Source organism: Musca vetustissima, unplaced genomic scaffold (assembly GCF_032173495.1).
Source record: "Musca vetustissima isolate MV318-11 ecotype Yass unplaced genomic scaffold, APGP_CSIRO_Mvet_v1 utg29163, whole genome shotgun sequence".
Lineage (NCBI taxonomy): Eukaryota > Metazoa > Arthropoda > Insecta > Diptera > Muscidae > Musca > Musca vetustissima.
The window spans coordinates 23402-43103 of record NW_026878112.1 but is presented as its reverse complement, the minus strand read 5'-3'; the positions used below and the strand labels follow the sequence as shown (position 1 = coordinate 43103).

Here is a 19702-nt window from a genome sequence, read left to right as displayed (position 1 = left end):
TTAATTCGGCTATGCGGGATAACTTCAAGTGGCACAAGATTAGCAGATAAAGTCGGAAAGGACCTCTCGGAGCCCTTTTATACCGAAGGAGGTTTCAGACAAGGTGACAGTTTGTCGTGTGATCTTTTTAAAAGGTTATACGAGAGGCAAAAGTGAACAGCAATTGCACTCTGTACACCAAACAATACATGTTACTCGCCTACGCCGATGACATCGACATAATGGGTCGAACATTGAGAGCGGTAACAGTCACCTTTGTAGAAATCGAAGAAGGAGTCTGCCAAAGTGGGTCTGGCAGTAAACGGTGAGAAGACCAAGCTGATGGTATCAACGCGCAAGACGTCCAGTAGACTCGGACTAACTGTGGAACTGGAGAACTACAGTTTCGAGGTAGTCAAAGAGCCATAAACAAAACGAATGACATTAGTTTTGAAATTCGGAGAAGTATAGTGATGGCCAACATATGCTACTATGGTCTGAGCAAACAACTTAAAAGCAAGGCCCGCCAGACCCGTGCTGTTATGTTGATCTGAAGCATGGGTTCTTGCGCAAGCATATGAGGCAACTCTTGGAGTGTTTGAGAGAAAAATTCTCGGAAAGATCTATGGGCCGATCTGCGTTGACGGTGTATATCTCCGTCGAATAAACCATGAGCTGTAGCAGCTATTCTCGGACATCGGCATTGTTAAACGTATTCAGCTGCAGCGACTACGTTGGCTAGGTCATGTTGTGAGAATGGATGAAGATGCCCAGCCCAAATGGCATATAAAAGCGAACCAGCTGATGGTTCACGCAGAAGGGGAAGGCCACGAATAAGATGGAAAGATTAAGTGGAAGATTACATTGCCGAATATGGTCTTTTAAATTGGAAAAACTGAGCAAAAGACCGACGCGCCTGGAAATCTTTTCTAAGCTCGGCTTATGGAACGAAAGTTCTGTCACAAGGGATCCACACAAGGCGTGGATTTTTTTAGAGAATATTTTTTCAGGGGTCAACACAAGGCGCGGATTTTTTGAAGAACAGTTTTTCCGGGTTCGCCCTCGAATGAACCATGAGTTAACTCGGACATCGACATTGTTAGACGTATTGAGCTGCAGCGACTACGTTGGCTAGGTCATGTTGTGAGAATGGAAGAAGATCTTTTTTTTTATATGCCAGAAGGCATATAAAAGCGAACCAGCTAATGATTCACGCAGAAGGGAAGGCCACAAATAAGCTGGAAAGATCAAGTGGAAGATAACATTGCTGAATATGGTCTTTCAAATTGGAAGAACTGTGCAAAAAACCGACCTGCCTGAAAATCTTTTCTAAGCTCGGCTTATGGAACGAAAGTTCTGTCACAAGGGATCCACACAAGGCGTGGATTTTTTAAAGAATATTTTTTTAGAGTCCTAAACAAGGCATGGATTTTTATCGAATATTTGATGTTTAATTATTTTTTGTAATATTATTATTTTTCCCCTTTTATTACAGGTTCCGGTATCTGGCTTTGCTTGGGTAAGTACACAACTTAAAACCTTGATCTGGTATATATAAAGGACGAAATAAAAAATATATATTTAAAATATTATTCTAAGGTTTGTCATTAGGCATGGATTTCTTAAAAATATTTTTCTAAAATCTATCTTTAAGCGTGGGTTCTTTAAAAAATATTTTTCTAAGTTCATAGGGCGAGGTTTTTTAAATAATTTTCTATCCTTAGGCCTGGTTTTTATACCCTACACAACTATGTTGTCAGGGTATTATAGCTTTGTGCAGCCCCAAATGTTTGTAACGCCGCGAAATATTGGTCCTAGACCCACCTAGACCTCGACTCAGCTAGTCGAGATATGACGATCGGTAATATCTCGACTAGCTGAGTCGATCTAGACATGTGTGTCCGTCCGTCCGTCCGTCTGTCCATTATAATTTGTAAACACGATACAGGCCACAGTTATGGACCAATCTTCACGAAATTTTGCATGTAGGATGGGTTCTGGCCAATGAAGACCCCTATTGTTTTTGGAAAAGATCGGTTAATATTTAGGGGATAAAATGGACCAAATACTAAATTTTTGTCGGTATTTCTGGTCGCTCCAGAGGCCGCAATTATGGCCCAAACACCGCGAAATTTTGCATGGAGAAGGGGATCGGGCCAGAGAATAAGCATGCATGTTTTGATAAAGATCGGTCAATATTTAGCGGGTCAAATGGACCCTGACTTTTGTGTGAAAAATGGCAAAATTTGTATTCTATGGCATATATATTTACTCCTGGAGGATGTAGACCCCAGGAGTTGATAGCATATCCAAGAGGAGTGGTTGGCCTTTAAATTGATACCAAATATAGTGATGTATCTACTCAGATGTGGGAGTTACAGTCAAATATTTACAGGTGCTTACGTATTCAGATATTATTTAGTAACCCATTACCACATTAGAGGGAGAAATATCGCGCTGATGGCTTTGACATTTTTCATGAAGTTCCAGTTACAGTCAAGAACTACGCCTACAATTTTCGGTGATGATCAGGATACAATTTTGGGATGAAATGGACGGAAAACATAATTTTTTTTGTGTTTTCGTGTAGAGTATAATCCGAAAATCACAACACGACCCACCGTGAAGGTAATCTGGACAAGTAATTAGAAGGACTGTACTGAATATTACAAAAAAGTAAGAAAGAGGTGTTGTTGACCTCTAATCGGACAACAGGGGGCAAATATCACGAAATACTACTCAGACTCAGAATAAACATCCTCAGAAAGTTAGAGTTCGTGGTAGTTGTGTAGGGTATCGTATGGTCGGCCCCGTCCGACTATACGGCTCCGCTCACTGGTTTTTAAATATTTTTCTTATGTCTATCATTTTTCTTTTGAAAGTCCGATTTTGAAGATCTGAAAGCTATTTTACCTTTTTGGCCCCCAATGGGTTAATCAAAACTCCAATCTAATCTAATTTCTTATGCACAAATGTTGTTAATGTGTGTAATTAGTGGTGTTGCTGCAATGCAACAACTACAAGGAATTGACGAGTTTATCAGACAGTTTGGCTGGGACATGTGTGGAGATTCCCAGCCTAGGCACACTGTGTTGTCTACCCTATCCCATATGAAGAAAATTAATTAGGAAATTCGTTTAGCTGCAATCTCTTTCTCTCTCGCTCGTGTAATTATCTAATATGCAAATCAAAACTAAATTATGTTGAAAATTACACACGATTAAGGGAATAATAATTGGAAATTGACAAGCGAAAATTGAGGCTCTTTAAGGCGATGAGGTCAATGACCTGACACAAGTGATTTTTTCTATGCAATATTTTCAAAGAATTTATAGAGCAGACTTCGTGTCATTTTTCTCGCTATTCATGGACGTGTTGTTTGTAATATTTTAGGATTTTTTTAAATAGAAAATATTTATGTCATCATTATAAAAATATCAACAAAAATATATATTTGAAATAATTTTAGAATTTTTATATAGAGATATTTATGTCATCATTATAGAAATATTTTTTTAAATAACAAATAGTTTTTGTTTTTTTTTTTAATGCATTTCCCCGTCCCCGGACACCCATCAATGCAAAATTATAAAAGAATCACAGATGCATGCAGATTTTTTCCAGCGGATGTTAATGCTGCCAAGTCACACCCCATATAATAAAAATAATTCATAGAAAAGTATTTTTTTTTTCATTTACGTATATAAACAAATAAATCAAATTAGAATATTTGTTATTGTTGCTGCTCCGGCTGATGACTTTGGCATTCCTCATTTCAACACCCGTTTGAATATTATTTGAATATATTTTATTTGTTTTGAATGGGATGTGTGGCACACACAAATATTTCTATTTCATTTAAAGCATATAAAAAGAATCATTGAGTGATTTGATCAATGATGATTTGAATTATTGAAAACAGAGGCAAGTTCAATTCAATGAATAAATTTCATTTTTAAAGGGAGGACAGTGGGCTACATTAAGAGCACAGTGGTAAAAATTAATTCGGAGTAAATTTGATTTAGTAAAATATATGTGGACTTCTTAAATATATTTTCTAAGATCTATCATTAGGCGTGGATTTTTTAAAAACACGATCGAAGGTCTATCAATAGGTGTGGATTAAATAAAATTGTAGCGTCTGTCATTAGACACGGATTTTTTGAAAATATTTTTCTTAGGTCTATCATAAGTCATGGATTTTTTTTTAATATTTTTCTTGGGTCTACCATACGTCGTGGATTTTTATACCCTACACAACTATGTTGTCAGGGTATTATAGCTTTGTGCAGCCCCAAAAGTTTGTAACTATGCAAAATATTGGTCCTAGACCCACCTTTAAGTATACCGATCGTCATATCTCGACTAGCTGAGTCGATCTAGACATGTGTGTCCGTCCGTCCGTCTGTCCATTATAATTTGTAAACACGATACAGGCCACAATTTTGGACCAATCTTCACGAAATTTTGCACGTAGGATGGGTTCTGCCAAATGAAGGCCCCTTTTGTTTTTGGTAAATATAATATTTTGGGGATGAAATGGACCAACAACTTTTTATACCCTACACAACTATGTTGTCAGGGTATTATAGCTTTGTGCAGCCCCAAAAGTTTGTAACGCCGCGAAATATTGGTCCTAGACCCACCTTTAAGTATACCGGTCGTCATATCTCGACTAGCTGAGTCGATCTAGACATGTGTGTCTGTCCGTCTGTCCATTAAAGTTTGTAAACACGATACAGGCCAGAGTTATGGACCAATCTTCACTATTGTTTATGGTAAAGATAGGTTAATATTTAGGGGATGTAATGGACCAAATACTTAATTTACATGGAGAAGGGGATCGGGCCAAAGAATAAGCATGACTGTTTTGATACAGATCGGTCAATATTTAGCGGGTCAAATGAACTCTGACTTTTGTGTGAAAAATTACCAAATTTGTATTCTATAGCGCATATATTTACTCCTGAAGGACATAGACCCGAGAAGTTGATAGTATATCCAGAAGGAGGGGTTGACCTTTAAATTGATACCAATTGCATTGTCGTATGTACTCGGATGTGGGAGATATTCTTAAATATTTACGGGTGCTTACGTATTGATATAGTATTCAGTAACCCATTACCACACTAGAGGGCAGAAATACAGCGCTGATCGCTTTTAAATTTTCCATGAGGATCCAGGTATGGTAAACTACTACGGCTATATTTTTCGGTGATGATCATATACTAATTTTGGGATGAATTAGACCGAAAACTTAATTTTTGGTGTTTTTTTTTCGAGTCGATCTATAGGCCACAATTGAAAGCCGAACATCACAACCCAACCCACCGTGAAGGGAATCTGTACTCAATATTAGTAATATTTGTTGACCTCTAGTCGGTCAAGAGGGTGCAAATATCGCGAAATATTGCCAAGATAAGAATATAGAACCCCAGAATGTTAGTTTTTCGTGGATGTTGTGTAGGGTATCATATGTTCGGCCCGTCCGACTATACTGCTCCGCTCACTGGTTTTTTGTCTAACGTTCTGGTCGCCCCAGAGGCCGCAATTTTTACATGGAGATGGGAATCGGACCAAAGAATTGGCATGCCTGTTTTGATAAAGATCGGTCAATGTTTAGCGAGTCAAATGGACCCTCACTTTTGTGTGAAAAATTACAACATTTGTATTCTATGGCATATAGATTTATCCCTGAAGGACATAATTAGAAGGGTTGTACTGAACATTAGTAATATTCGGAAAATATGTCAGTGTAAGAATGATATGCTGTTGACCTCTAATCGGGCCCGATTGAGCAAATATTGCGAAATATTGCCCAGGCTTGGAATAAACATCCGTCCGTCCGTCCGTCAGTTGATGTTAAATTATAAACAAAGTACAGTTCGCATTTATGATTCGAATTGGATGAAATTTGGCACAGCTCATTTATTTGGCCCAAGGACAAACCCTATTGAAATTGGGAAAAATCGGTCCAGATTTAGATATAGCTCCCATATACATTTTCGTCCGATTTAAAGTAAATGGTACACCAAAGTCCCTAAATATTTTTCGATTTCCACGAAATTTGGCATAGCGTACTGAAGCAGGCCTAGAATGACGTACGTAAAGTTTCGTGAAAATCGGTTCAGATTTAGATATAGCTCCCATATATATTTTTGTCCGATTTAAGGAAAATGGTGCACCAAAGTCCCTAAATATCTTTCGATTTGCACGAAATTTGGCATAGCGTCCTAAATGGAGTCTATAATGATGTGTGCTTAGTTTCATGAAAATCGGTTCAGATTTAGATATAGCCCTCATATATATTATCGTCCGATTTAAGGAAAATGGTGCACTAAAGTCCCTAAAATTTGGCTTAGCGTACTAAGTTGAGTCTATAATGATGCCTGCAAAGTTTCGTGAAAATCGGCTCAGATTTAGATATAGCTCCCATATATATTATCGTCCGATTTGAAAGTCAGTTAGGTGACTTTGTAGAATATACCCAAAGTTGTGAAGGGTATCATATAGTCGGCCGGGTCCGACTTTTCAGGTCTATTATTAGGAGTTGTTTTTTTTAGTTATACAAGAATGTGCGTATAATTTCCAATGATTTTTTAAATGCATTTTTTATTCACAAATCCCATGGAAAAATATGTTTCTTTGGAGATTGTTTTGTATTGATTAATGTCTTTGACAAATATTGCAGCAATTGGTTTCAAATGTTGTTGTGATTTGTTGCAGTTGTTATTATCTTCAGATCTGTGGGTTGCAACAAACTACACATTCGATGGCTGTATGATTTGACAGAGTCACAAAATAGTAACTTGTTGCTGCATTTGTACACCAAATATGTATTTCGATCGCACAATTTTCTTACATCGTCCGCTACATTTTAGGACCCAAATCATAATAATTTTCATAAAATATTTTCTGCAATTACAAAATCGGGTTTATTTCTGTTTTCTGAGCAATATTTTTGTCATTGATTGTCGTCGTTAAAAAATTTAATTGACAGCTACTGATACAGAATTCAATTTCGTCAGTATCGGAATGGTACATTTTTGTAGTTAATAATATTTTAATGTTTTTTTTTTTTGTATTTGTTTACGTTTCTGTATCTCCGAAAGGTATCTTAGTTCGAGTGTATGTTGATATTCGGGTATCGATTGGATGCTTAGCTTGTTTCCATGTAAATGTCATAATGCAATCGCAATTATTATCGCAGACGACGATGTTGATAAATGTATGGAAATCAAAGTAAAAATACCGCATGGAAATAAATCAAAGTTATTATTTAAAAATTTTAAATTAAATTTTTATTAATAAATGAAAGGATTGTTTAACGAATTATGATGCAATAGTTTTAGTGGATTTCTGTAGAAGGAATGGGTCATTTTAGAAGACCTCTGAGGTCTTCTATAATTGCATGAATTTTTCTATCTTTCAGGTAATAACCTTTGAGGTCTTAGAAGTCCTTAAAGGCTTTGATAGACATTTTTAAGGCTTTTAAGGAAAACTTTGACACTTGAGGTATCCTGCATATGGAAGAAGGCATTAACTTCTATGAATAGAGTATATTTGAGAGGAATTTTAAGTCCTACACAGAAAGAAGCCGTGTATTTGATACATCTTAAAACATATTTGAAAATCCGTGATTATTATTCGTAAAAAATTTTAAAATTCTTTGAAAACCTGGGCCTTATATACGCCTACGAAATTCTTCTTTAAAAAATCTACGCTTAAATAGTCCTTCAATTTTTTTTTTTAAATTCACGCCTTGAATGGCCTAAAGATGTTTCTTTAAGAAATTCGGGCCTCAGAAAAAAAATCTTTAAAAAAATTCACGCCTTGAAGGGCCTAAAATGTTTCTTTAAGAAATTCAGGCCTCAGAAAAAAAATCTTTAAAAAATTCACGCCTTGAAGGGCCTAAAAAATTTTCATTAAGAAACTCAGACCTCAGAAAAAAATTCTTTAAAAAAATCACGCCTAAAAATGTTTCTCTAAGAAATCTAGGCCTCAGAAAAATATTCTTAAATAAATACAGGCCTCAGAAAAATATTTAATCTTTAAGAAATCCATATTTAATCTTTAAGAAATCCAAATATTCTTAAAAAAATCCAGGCCTTGAAAAAATATTCTTTAAGAAATCCACGCCTTGTATGGGTCCTTGAAAAAATATTCTTTAAAAAATCCACGCCTTGTATGGATCTCTTCGAAAATATTCTTTAAAAAATCCACGCCTTGTATGGATCTCTTCGAAAATATTCTTTAAAAAATCCACGCCTTGTATGGATCTCTTCGAAAATATTCTTTAAAAAATTCACGCCATGTAGGGATCTCTTCGAAAATATTCTTTAAAAAATCCACGCCTTGTATGGATCTCTTCGAAAATATTCTTTAAAAAATCCACGCCTTGTATGGATCTCTTCGAAAATATTCTTTAAAAAATCCACGCCTTGTATGGATCTCTTCGAAAATATTCTTTAAAAAATCCACGCCTTGTATGGATCTCTTCGAAAATATTCTTTAAAAAATCCACGCCTTGTATGGATCTCTTCGAAAATATTCTTTAAAAAATCCACGCCTTGTATGGATCTCTTCGAAAATATTCTTTAAAAAATCCACGCCTTGTATGGATCTCTTCGAAAATATTCTTTAAAAAATCCACGCCTTGTATGGATCTCTTCGAAAATATTCTTTAAAAAATCCACGCCTTGTATGGATCTCTTCGAAAATATTCTTTAAAAAATCCACGCCTTGTATGGATCTCTTCGAAAATATTCTTTAAAAAATCCACGCCTTGTATGGATCTCTTCGAAAATATTCTTTAAAAAATCCACGCCTTGTATGGATCTCTTCGAAAATATTCTTTAAAAAATCCACGCCTTGTATGGATCTCTTCGAAAATATTCTTTAAAAAATCCACGCCTTGTATGGATCTCTTCGAAAATATTCTTTAAAAAATCCACGCCTTGTATGGATCTCTTCGAAAATATTCTTTAAAAAATCCACGCCTTGTATGGATCTCTTCGAAAATATTCTTTAAAAAATCCACGCCTTGTATGGATCTCTTCGAAAATATTCTTTAAAAAATCCACGCCTTGTATGGATCTCTTCGAAAATATTCTTTAAAAAATCCACGCCTTGTATGGATCTCTTCGAAAATATTCTTTAAAAAATCCACGCCTTGTATGGATCTCTTCGAAAATATTCTTTAAAAAATCCACGCCTTGTATGGATCTCTTCGAAAATATTCTTTAAAAAATCCACGCCTTGTATGGATCTCTTCGAAAATATTCTTTAAAAAATCCACGCCTTGTATGGATCTCTTCGAAAATATTCTTTAAAAAATCCACGCCTTGTATGGATCTCTTCGAAAATATTCTTTAAAAAATCCACGCCTTGTATGGATCTCTTCGAAAATATTCTTTAAAAAATCCACGCCTTGTATGGATCTCTTCGAAAATATTCTTTAAAAAATCCACGCCTTGTATGGATCTCTTCGAAAATATTCTTTAAAAAATCCACGCCTTGTATGGATCTCTTCGAAAATATTCTTTAAAAAATCCACGCCTTGTATGGATCTCTTCGAAAATATTCTTTAAAAAATCCACGCCTTGTATGGATCTCTTCGAAAATATTCTTTAAAAAATCCACGCCTTGTATGGATCTCTTCGAAAATATTCTTTAAAAAATCCACGCCTTGTATGGATCTCTTCGAAAATATTCTTTAAAAAATCAACGCCTTGTATTGGTCCTTGAAAAAATATTCTTTAAAAAATCCACGCCTTAAATAGTCCTGGAAAAAATATTCTTTAAAAAATCCACGCCTTAAATAGTCCTGGAAAAAATATTCTTTAAAAAATCCACGCCTTAAATATCCACGCCCTCAATAATTCCATTCAAACAAATATTTACTCTTTTGTCATCGTATTGACAGCTTTTAATTTACTTACAACAAAATCATATTTTTCCTCCAAAATCACACTCAATTTTTTAACTGGCTGTCCCTTGTTTATCGAACAATGCGATTATTGGCCATAGCCCCCAACATCAAACCGAACAATTGAACAATTTGCTAACAGATTTGATTTGTTTTGAAAGCTTTGATATTTTTTCGAATAAAAAAAGAAAAACTGAATTACAAACATAAATTTAGATTTATTTGTTTAGATTTGAATGTGCGAATAATATGCAAGACAACAACAGCAATAAATGTGGAGGTATAACGAACAAAAAAACCAAAAAGAGAAACAACTGCAACATGTCTGTGCTGCTGGCAGCAGAGAGAACGCATGTTTGTCTGACTGTCTCAAAGATTTATTACAACAATGTGTTGTTGTATTTTTATTTGTATTTTCATTTTTGTTTAAATTTTTTTTGTATTATTTGGTGAGTTAAGAAAAAAGAAATAGACAAACAGCAACAATTACAACAACAGATTTAATCGTGGACGACATGACAGTGTAAATGTCAGTTAATACACTCACACTAAATAAAAAATTGTAGTACAAGCAAAGTTTTGAGGTGGGAATGTTTTAAAAGGCCGAAAGCAGAATTGAGAAGGCGGAGACGTTGTGGATTTGAAAAAAAAAAGTTATGTTGGGAATCCAAAAAATTCCAAAATTTCAATTTCAAAATGTCTATGTAGAAAATGACATTAAAATCCTCTGGAGTCCCTGGCAAACCACTGTCTTTATTTTCGGCAGTTTTTTGTTTCTTTTAAAAAGTTGCAACAAATTTTGGGTGACAATCACCTTTAGGTTTTTGGCTAATAATCCGTTCTCTGTTAACAATCTTCGTCGGAGCTGTTTGGGAGCTCTGTTTGGATTTGTTTGCATATCTGATTTGAATAATAATCACATGTCTGATGTGACCGCATTCAGTTATTCTTTTTATTTTTCAGTCAATTTATTAAGACAACAATAACAGCAATCCAGAAACCGGCAATTATCATTGTCATGTTTTGTTGTAGTTGTTGGTTGGGAGATGTTAATTATGGCCTTGTTGATAAATGTAATTGTCAAGTTTCGGAATTTTTGGTCAGTATGAAGTAATATTGGGAAAGTGGCGTGGATTTTTTAAAGAATATTTTTTCTGAGACTCAGCAAGGCGTGGATTTTTTAAAGAATATTTTTTCTGAGACTCAGCAAGGCGTGGATTTTTTAAAGAATATTTTTTCAAAGGCCCAGCAAGGCGTGGATTTTTTAAAGAATATTTTTTCAAAGGCCCAGCAAGGCGTGGATTTTTTAAAGAATATTTTTTCAAAGGCCCAGCAAGGCGTGGATTTTTTAAAGAATATTTTTTCTGAGACTCAGCAAGGCGTGGATTTTTTAAAGAATATTTTTTCAAAGGTCCAGTAAGGCGTGGATTTTTTAAAGAATATTTTTTCTGAGGCTCAGCAAGGCGTGGATTTTTTTAAAGAATATTTTTTCTGAGGCTCGGCAAGGCGTGGATTTTTTAAAGAATATTTTTTCTGAGGCTCAGCAAGGCGTGGATTTTTTGAAAGAATATTTTTTCAAAGACCCAGCAAGGCGTGGATTTTTTAAAGAATATTTTTTCAAAGACCCAGCAAAGCGTGGATTTTTTAAAGAATATTTTTTCAAAGGCCCAGCAAGGCGTGGATTTTTTAAAGAATATTTTTTCAAAGGCCCAGCAAGGCGTGGATTTTTTAAAGAATATTTTTTCAAAGACCCAGCAAAGCGTGGATTTTTTAAAGAATATTTTTTCTAAGGCTCAGCAAGTCGTGGATTTTTTAAAGAATATTTTTTCTGAGGCTCAACAAGGCGTGGATTTTTTAAAGAATATTTTTTCTGAGGCTCAACAAGGCGTGGATTTTTTAAAGAATATTTTTTCTGAGGCTCAGCAAGCCGTGGATTTTTAAAGAATATTTTTTCAAAGGCCCAGCAAGGCGTGGATTTTTTAAAGAATATTTTTTCAAAGGCCCAGCAAGGCGTGGATTCTTTAAAGAATATTTTTTTTCAAAGGCCCAGTAAGGCGTGGATTTTTAAAGAATATTTTTTACCAAGGCCCAGTAAGGCGTGGATTTTTTAAAGAATATTTTTTTTCAAAGGCCCAGTAAGGCGTGGATTTTTTAAAGAATATTTTTTTTCAAAGGCCCAGTAAGGCGTGGATTTTTTAAATATTTTTTTTCAAAGGCCCAGTAAGGCGTGGATTTTTTAAATATTTTTTTCAAAGGCCCAGTAAGGCGTGGATTTTTTAAAGAATATTTTTTTTCAAAGGCCTAGTAAGGCGTGGATTTTTTAAAGAATATTTTTTTCAAAGGCCTAGTAAGGCGTGGATTTTTTAAAGAATATTTTTTTCAAAGGCCCAGTAAGGCGTGGATTTTTTAAATATTTTTTTTCAAAGGCCCAGTAAGGCGTGGATTTTTTAAATATTTTTTTCAAAGGCCCAGTAAGGCGTGGATTTTTTAAATATTTTTTTCAAAGGCCCAGTAAGGCGTGGATTTTTTAAATATTTTTTTTCAAAGGCCTAGTAAGGCGTGGATTTTTTAAAGAATATTTTTTTCAAAGGCCCAGTAAGGCGTGGATTTTTTAAAGAATATTTTTTTTCAAAGGCCCAGTAAGGCGTGGATTTTTTAAAGAATATTTTTTTTGAGGCTCAGCAATGCGTGGATTTTTTAAAGAATATTTTTTCAAAGGCCCAGCAAGGCGTGGATTTTTTAAAGAATATTTTTTTTCAAAGGCCCAGCAAGGCGTGGATTTTTTAAAGAATATTTTTTTTCAAAGGCCCAGTAAGGCGTGGATTTTTTAAAGAATATTTTTTTTTCAAAGGCCCTGTAAGGCGTGGATTTTTTAAAGAATATTTTTTTTTCAAAGGCCCAGTAAGGCGTGGATTTTTTAAAGAATATTTTTTTTTCAAAGGCCCAGTAAGGCGTGGATTTTTTAAAGAATATTTTTTTTCAAAGGCCCAGTAAGGCGTGGATTTTTTAAAGAATATTTTTTTTCAAAGGCCCAGTAAGGCGTGGATTTTTTAAAGAATATTTTTTCAAAGGCCCAGTAAGGCGTGGATTTTTTAAAGAATATTTTTTCAAAGGCCCAGCAAGGCGTGGATTTTTTAAAGAATATTTTTTCAAAGGCCCAGCAAGGCGTGGATTTTTTAAAGAATATTTTTTCAAAGGCCCAGCAAGGCGTGGATTTTTTAAAGAATATTTTTTCAAAGGCCCAGCAAGGCGTGGATTTTTTAAAGAATATTTTTTCAAAGGCCCAGCAAGGCGTGGATTTTTTAAAGAATATTTTTTCAAAGGCCCAGCAAGGCGTGGATTTTTTAAAGAATATTTTTTCAAAGGCCCAGCAAGGCGTGGATTTTTTAAAGAATATTTTTTCAAAGGCCCAGCAAGGCGTGGATTTTTTAAAGAATATTTTTTCAAAGGCCCAGCAAGGCGTGGATTTTTTAAAGAATATTTTTTCAAAGGCCCAGCAAGGCGTGGATTTTTTAAAGAATATTTTTTCAAAGGCCCAGCAAGGCGTGGATTTTTTAAAGAATATTTTTTCAAAGGCCCAGCAAGGCGTGGATTTTTTAAAGAATATTTTTTCAAAGGCCCAGCAAGGCGTGGATTTTTTAAAGAATATTTTTTCAAAGGCCCAGCAAGGCGTGGATTTTTTAAAGAATATTTTTTCAGGGTCTGAACAAGGCGTGGATTACTTTAAGAATATTTTTTCAGGGTCCGAACAAGGCGTGGATTACTTTAAGAATATTTTTTCAGGGTCCGAACAAGGCGTGGATTACTTTAAGAATATTTTTTCAGGGTCCGAACAAGGCGTGGATTACTTTAAGAATATTTTTTTCAGGGTCCGACTAAGGCGTGGATTACTTTAAGAATATTTTTTGTGGGTCTGAACAAGGCGTGGATTACTTTAAGAATATTTTTTCTGGGTCTAAACAAGGCGTGGATTACTTCAAGAATATTTTTTCTGGGTCTAAACAAGGCGTGGATTACTTCAAGAATATTTTTTCTGGGTCTAAACAAGGCGTGGATTCTGCAGAGTCTGCAATTTGGCATACGGTGTTCTTACCCATAAAAATTGTGAACAAATTTCTTCGAACAATTTTTACTATTGTTCCACGTTTTGGTAACGAACTCATGTAACGATATATGTATTTCGAGTATTGTCACTGCAGTTTGAAGCCGACATAATATGTTATATGGCATACCGGATTCGAGGATAGTAAAACATATTTTTACAGAAAATTATGATACTCAAACAAATATTATAAAAAATGCACATTGTCAAATTAAATTTTTAATTTTTATATTTAATCAAAAATTCAATAAAAGCTGATTTAGTTGTATAGTCAATACAATCCTTGGGGAATAAATAAAAACTCAATTTTAATAATAATGATTTGTTTTCATAGCACACCACATACATTGGTGTAATGTAATAAATTACACCAAGTAGACTAAGGTTTTTAGCACAATTGTCTCTTTAGTGGTTTAGAAAAAACAGAACCTCGAGTTAATGAATATAACGTGATGTTAAAACAAGTAGGATATCAGAATAATACCTTCAATTACAGTCAGGTTATGGCGCCGCATGGACATGCCATGCTGTGGCAAACCACCACATAAAATGGAAGCATACGTGAGAATATTCATATTACATAGAAAAAGGGATAAACAAAGGGTCAGTTGTATTTTGCATGATTGAAATTAATTAATTTTAATAATTTTTGAGGGAACTATTGAACAAACAAGCGTTTTTTAATTGTTTTAGAATAATTGTTGTATCTTTTTTTTAAAGAATATTTTTGATTAACACCCAAATCTTAAACCGAAATCTTCCTAATATAAATTCTAACTATCCGTCCAGGCTTTAGCCTCCTTTTGGAGCATTGAAGACATATTTTTTACCCAACGTGGCAGTAAATTGCTATTTTTGGTTTCGATTCAGTGCCATACATTTATACCAAAATAGACAAATATATTGACCCCATATAAAGGGCCGCCTAAACGCTATTATTTTGATCCACCGAGATGGAATTTTGGGTTTTTGTGCGATTAGCAAAAAATTTCTAGAACATTTCTGATATCGGTCCATATTTAGATGTAGTCGCCCTATTAGTCATAAAAAGGTATTTTAAAGATTTTATTGAATTTTCGCATTAAAGGTCCCACTACATTATCGGTATTTTGTAGGGTTTGCTCGCATTTCACACTAAATTCGCCGATGGTATTCTGGAATATAGAAAATCATCAAAGTTAGTTTATATTTTTCAAGAAATACTACTATCGGTAAATTAAGTCCGTTTTTGAAGTAAATATTTTATATTGGTCCCATTTTCGGCGTTTTGAAGATTTTAGCCATATTTCCCCACAGAAGTGGGGAAATATGGGGTCTTATATAGTGAAAAACATCTTCGCAGAAAAATTGTCGATATAGATCTATAGCATAGCTCTTATATAAATATCTCGCCCCATTTTCTGCATTTTCTAGTGGTCGTAATTTGGCATTCCAGGCTTTCGAAAATTCACACATATAGTTTTCAAAATCTGTTTGATATATGTTACTCGCGGACTAATAAGCATATACGAGTCTCTTCAAATTTTAGGCATTTTAATGGTCATAGTCATATTTTCTATTTACTTGGAGGGAACAATATTTCTTTCTTTCCTGAAAATATTCGATATAGATTCATGTTTTCACATAGTTATCTGAATATGCCCTCTCTATTTTCGATGTGCTGACTGGTTGGAAATTGGTATTTCAATTTCTCAGACGACATAAAACTCTGAATATATTCTCCTCTCTATTATCGATGTGCTGACTGGTTGGGAATTGGTATTTCAATTTCTCAGATGATATAAAACTCTTTGTAGACAATTTACATAGGGTCCATGGAAAAATATTTCTAAAAAATATAGGACTCTAATAGACCCTGGAAAAGCCTTTAAACAAAAAACCACCTATTCAATAGACTCTGTAGATATAATCTTTAGAAACCCACACTTTTAATAGACTTTGTAAAAATTTTTTACACAAATACGCTACTTTAATTGATGAATATCCAAAGGAAACGAGATAGGTACATGATTTCTTTTGAGAATATGCATAGAATCACTTTCTAAGTCGAGTTATGCATGTCCGTCCATCTGTCTGTCCATGTTAAAATATAAACAATGTACAGATAGCATTTATAATCCGAATTAGATGAAATTTGGCACAGCTCATCCATTTGGCCCAAGGACGAACCCTATTGAAATTGGGGAAAATCGGTTCAGATTTAGATATAACTCCTATATATATTTTCGCCCGATTTGATGTAAATGCTGCACCAAAGTTCCTATAAATCTTTAAATTTGCACAAAATTTGGCATAACGTATTGAATTAAGTGTAGAATGATGTGTGCTAAATTTCGTGCAAATCGGTTTATATTTATATATAGCTACCATATATATTTCACCTGATTTAATGGAAGTAGTGTACCAAAGACCCTATATATCTTTCGATTTGCACGAAATTTTGCATAGCGTACAGAATTAAGTCAAGAATGATGTACGTTAAGTTTCGTCAAAATCCAATATATATACTCGCCTGATTTAATGTGAATGACCCGTATTTATCTTTCGCTACAATTTGTCCCATTGTACGCAAATCTGTCCGAATGAAGTGAAATTAGCAAAGGTTGCAGAAAGACATGAGTATGTATTGGCGTTGGTCGGTCCACTTATAGATAAATGTAACATATTTAAATTCATTCAATTTTCCTCGATAGAACATTGACATAAAATTGATAGGATACATATGTAGAATATACCCAAAGTGGTGAAGGATATAATATAGTCATACCTCCAATTGTCCTTAAAACCAGTGAGCGGAGCAGTATAGTCGGACGGGGCCGACCATATAATACCCTTCACAACTTCCACGAAAATCTAACTTTGTGTGGTTCTATATTCTGTGCTTAGGCAATATTTCGCGATATTTTTACCCTCTTGACCGACTAGAGGTCAACAAATATTAGTAATATTCAGTATAGCACTTCTAATTACTTGTCCAGATTCCTTTCAGCGTGGGTTGTGTTGTGATGTTCGGCTTTCAATTTGGCTATAAATCGACTCGAAAAAACACAAAAAATAAGTTTTCGGTCCACTTCATCCCAAAATTATTATCTGATCATCACCGAAAATTATTGGCGTTGTCCTTGACCATAATTGGAATCTCATGGGAAATTTCAAAGCGATCAGCGCTATATTTCCGCCGTCTAGTGTGGTAATGTGTTACTAAATAATGTCTGAATACGTAAGCACCTGCAAATATTCAAGTGTAACTCCCACATCTGAGGACATACGACCATATAATTGGTATCAATTTAAAGGTCAACCACTCCTCTTGAACATACTATCAACTTCTCGAGTCTAGGTCCTTCAGGGGCAAATATATACGCAATAGAATACAAATTTTGCCATTTGTCACACAAAAGTCAGGGTCCATTTGACCCGCTAAATAGTGACCGATCTTTATTAAAAAAGGCATGCTTATTCTTTGGCCCGATCCCCTTCTCCATACAAAAATTCGCGGTATTTGGGCTATAATTGCGCCCTCTGGAGCGACCAGAAAAATCGACAAAAATAAAGTTTTTGGTCCATTTCATCCCCTAAATATTAACCGATCTTTTCCAAAAACAATAGGGGTCTTCATTGGCCAGAACCCATTCTACATGCAAAATTTCGTAAAGATTAGTCCACAACTGTGGCCTGTATCGTGTTTACAAATTATAATGGACAGACGGACACACATGTCTAGATCGACTCAGCTAGTCGAGAGATGACGATCGTGTTTACAAATTATAATGGACAGACGGACGGACGGACACACATGTCTAGATCGCCTCAGCTAGTCGAGAGATGACGATCGGTATACTTAAAGGTGGATCAATATTTCGGGCGTTACAAACTTTTGGGGCTGCACAAAGCTATAATAATAAAAAGTTTCGTTTGTGAAACCCACGTCTCGATTGGCCTTTAAAAAAATATTCTTTAAAAAATCAATAAAAAATATTTTAAACTATTAACGCCTTTAATAATTCACCCCCAAAAAGTCAATTGAAAATAATTCACCCTTGAATAGTCATTGAAAAAAATTCATGAAGTAATCCACGCTTTAAATAGTTCTTGAGCAAATATTCGTTTAAAATATTATTTAAGGGGGGTCCCCTTGGTGTCAAAATTATTTTTGATTCAGTTCGAAAATACAATAATTCAAGAATGTCTCTACAAAATTCCAAGTGAAAAAAAGATATAGCCGATCTATTGTGTCAGCATCAAGTGACGGCTGAAGGGTTTTTCAGACTTTAAACGCGGTTTTCTCCAAACATTGGTTTTGCGAATGGCGGTCACGATAACTCAAAAACTAATAACCCTTAAAAAGTTCATGTCTTTTTACGTCTTAATTAGTCCTTAAAAAAACAATTTTTTAAAATTACCGACATTAATAGCCTATGAAAAAAAAAATTCTTAAAAAAATACATTAATTATAGTCAATTGAAAAAAAAAAACCTAAAAAAAATTACGTCTTTAATAGACACTGTAAAAATATTCTGAAAAAAATCAACGCCTTTAATAAGCTCTATAGAAATATTCTTATTATTCTGGATAATAAATTCAAGGCCTAAAATAGTTATTTAAAAAATATATTTTTAAAAATCTACGTCTAAAAAGCCTTTGGAAGAAGTATTCTTTAAAAAATCCAGGCCTAAAATAGAAAACATATTTTTTCAAACTTACGCCTTTAATAATGCCCGAAAAAAATAATTCAAAAATAATAGTTGGAAACACCTTATTTGAAATACTCATGCTCTCAAAAACTCACAGGGATGTTTTAAATGCAAACCATTTATAGATTTGTTTTTTTTTCTTGATTTTTTTCTTAATATAATTACTCTTTGAATAGAAAAAAAGAAAAATTTGAAATTTTAAAACCCGCGGCTTCAATATCCAAATCAAAAGCCAAGCCTTTTTGGAAAATTTATTTAAATTTAAACTTTTATAATTTGTAAAATCTATTCTTCTTTTCAAGTATAAAAGTTTGTGTTTTATTTAATTTATAATTTTGAAAACTTATTATTTTCATATTTTGTACTGTTTTGTACTTTTCTGTATTTTTTTTAATTTACAATTTTACAGTTTTTAATTGTATTTTTTAATTTTTTTTACAAAATTTTTATTGTAATAAATAATAATTTTTGTTCAGATTTGTATTTATAATTATACCCTACACAACTATGTTGTCAGGGTATTATAGCTTTGTGCAGCCCCAAGAGTTTGTAACGCCGCGAAATATTGGTCCTAGACCCACCTTTAAGTATACCGATCGCCATATCTCGACTAGCTGAGTCGATCTAGACAAGTGTGTCCGTCCGTCCGTCTGTCCATTATAATTTGTAAACACGATACAGGCCACAGTTATGGACCAATCTTCACGAAATTTTGCATGTAGGATGGGTTGTAGCCAATGAAGACCCCTATTGTTTATCGGAAAGATCGGTTAATATTTAGGGGATGAAATGGACCAAATACTAAATTTTTATAGGTTTTTCTGGTCGCTCCAGAGGCCGCAGTTATGCTCCGAACATCGTGAAATTTTGCATGGAGAAGGGGATCGGGCCAAAGAATAAGCATGCCTGTTTTCATAAAGATCGGTCAATATTTAGCGGGTCAAATGGACCCTGACTTTTGTGTGAAAAATGACAAAATTTGTATTCTATAGCGTATAT

General features: G+C 34.3%; 1 protein-coding gene across 1 annotated transcript in view; it reads right to left on the bottom strand.

Annotated features, from left to right (window-relative positions):
* Positions 1 to 19702, bottom strand: part of LOC133322917 (uncharacterized) — a 52102-nt gene that overhangs the window by 31464 nt on the left and 936 nt on the right. The window lies entirely within an intron of this gene.